The following is a 2,369-nucleotide window of genomic DNA, read 5'->3' as shown; positions in this document are numbered from 1 at the left end:
TTTTCTTCCTGTTTTTCATTTTGTTTTTGCTTTTTCAATTGATTTTGTAACTTCTCATGATCATCAACCTACAGAAAACATAAAATAACAAAGGAAAATAGATAAAATATAACATTGGGTTGCCTCCCAACAAGCGCTTCTTTAATGTCAGTAGCTTGACAGAGGGCTCTCATGGAGCCTCACAAATGCTCAGAGCAATGTTGGAACCTCCCAACACCGAACTTAGAGTTTGAATGTGGGGGTTCAACACCAAACTTAGAGTTTGGTTGTGGCCTCCCAACACCAAACTTAGAGTTTGACTGTGGGGGCTTTGTTTGCCTCTGATTTGAGAAAAGCTCTTCATGCTTCCTCTCCATGGTGACAGAGGGATATCCTTGAGCCTTAAACACAAAGGATTCTTCATTCACTTGAATGATCAGTTCACCTCCATCAACATCAATCACAGCCTTTGCTGTGGCTAGGAAGGGTCTGCCAAGGATGATAGATTCATCCATGCACTTCCCAGTCTCTAGGACTATGAAATCAGCAGGGATGTAATGGTCTTCAATCTTCACCAAAACATCCTCTACAAGTCCATAAGCTTGTTTTCTTGAATTGTCTGCCATCTCTAGTGAGATTCTTGCAGCTTGTACCCCAAAGATCCCTAGCTTCGCCATTACAGAGAGAGGCATGAGGTTTACACTTGACCCTAAGTCACACAGAGCCTTCTTGAAAGTCATGGTGCCTATGGTACAAGGTATGGAGAACTTCCCAGGGTCCTGCCTCTTTTGAGGTAATTTCTGCCTAGACAAGTCATCCAATTCTTTGGTGAGCAAAGGGGGTTCATCCTCCCAAGTCTCATTTCCAAATAACTTGTCATTTAGCTTCATGATTGCTCCAAGGTATTTAGCAACTTGCTCTTCAGTGACATACTCATCCTCTTCAGAGGAGGAATACTCATCAGAGCTCATGAAAGGCATAAGCAAGTCCAATGGAATCTCTATGGTCTCATTTTGAGCCTCAGATTCCCATGGTTCCTCATTGGGGAACTCAGTGGAGGCCAGTGGACGTCCATTAAGGTCTTCCTCAGTGGCGTTCACTGCCTCTCCTTCCTCTCCAAATTCGGCCATGTTGATGGCCTTGTACTCTCCTTTTGGATTTTCTTCTGTATTGCTTGGGAGAGTACTAGGAGGGAGTTCAGTAACTTTCTTGCTCAGCTGTCCCACTTGTGCCTCCAAATTCCTAATGGAGGACCTTGTTTCAGTCATGAAAATTTGAGTGGTTTTGATTAGATCAGAGACCATGGTTGCTAAGTCAGAGTGGTTCTGCTTAGAATTCTCTGTCTGTTGCTGAGAAGATGATGGAAAAGGCTTGCCATTGCTAAACCTGTTTCTTCCACCATTATTGTTGTTGAAACCTTGTTGAGGTCTCTGTTGATCCTTCCATGAGAGATTTGGATGATTTCTCCATGAAGAATTATAGGTGTTTCCATAGGGTTCTCCCATGTAATTCACATCTTCCATTGAAGGGTTCTCAGGATCATAAGCTTCTTCTTCAGATGAAGCATCCTTAGTACTACTTGGTGCATTTTGCATTCCAAACAGACTTTGAGAAATCAAATTGACTTGTTGAGTCAATATCTTGTTCTGAGCCAGAATGGCATTCAGAGTATCAATCTCATGAACTCCTTTCTTCTGATTTGTCCCATTGTTCACAGGATTCCTTTCAGAAGTGTACATGAATTGGTTATTTGCAACCATTTCAATTAGTTCTTGAGCTTCTGTAGGCGTCATCTTCAGATGAAGAGATCCTCCAGCAGAGCTATCCAAAGACATCTTGGATAGTTCAGAGAGACCATCATAGAAAATACCTATGATGCTCCATTCAGAAAGCATGTCAGAAGGACATTTTCTGATCAATTGTTTGTATCTTTCCCAAGCTTCATAGAGGGATTCTCCATCCTTCTGTCTGAAGGTTTGGACTTCCACTCTAAGCTTACTCAATTTTTGAGGTGGAAAGAACTTTGCCAAGAAGGCATTGACTAGCTTTTCCCATGAGTCCAGGCTTTCTTTAGGTTGTGAGTCCAACCATGTCCTAGCTCTGTCTCTTACAGCAAAAGGGAATAGCATAAGTCTGTAGACCTCAGGGTCAACCCCATTAGCCTTGACAGTGTCACAGATTTGCAAGAATTCAGCTAATAACTGATGAGGATCTTCCAATGGAAGTCCATGGAACTTGCAATTCTGTTGCATTAGAGAAACTAATTGAGGCTTAAGCTCAAAGTTGTTTGCTCCAATGGCAGGGATAGAGATGCTTCTCCCATAGAAGTCGGGAGTAGGTGCAGTAAAGTCACCCAGCACCTTCCTTGCATTGTTGTTGTTTTCGGCTGC

At 42.5% G+C, this 2,369-nt stretch overlaps 1 non-coding gene across 1 annotated transcript; it reads left to right on the top strand.

Annotated features, from left to right (window-relative positions):
- Positions 1-1,868: 1,868 nt before the first annotated feature.
- LOC130984866 (small nucleolar RNA R71) lies at positions 1,869-1,976 on the top strand. The gene has a single exon (XR_009088772.1). It is a non-coding gene; the product is annotated as a small nucleolar RNA R71 (small nucleolar RNA).
- Positions 1,977-2,369: the final 393 nt, after the last annotated feature.

The sequence above is a fragment of the Arachis stenosperma genome, chromosome 5, assembly GCF_014773155.1.
Source record: "Arachis stenosperma cultivar V10309 chromosome 5, arast.V10309.gnm1.PFL2, whole genome shotgun sequence".
Taxonomy (NCBI): Eukaryota; Viridiplantae; Streptophyta; class Magnoliopsida; order Fabales; family Fabaceae; genus Arachis; species Arachis stenosperma.
The sequence above is the reverse complement of the archived record's forward strand: the minus strand, read 5'-3'. Positions and strand labels throughout refer to the sequence as shown.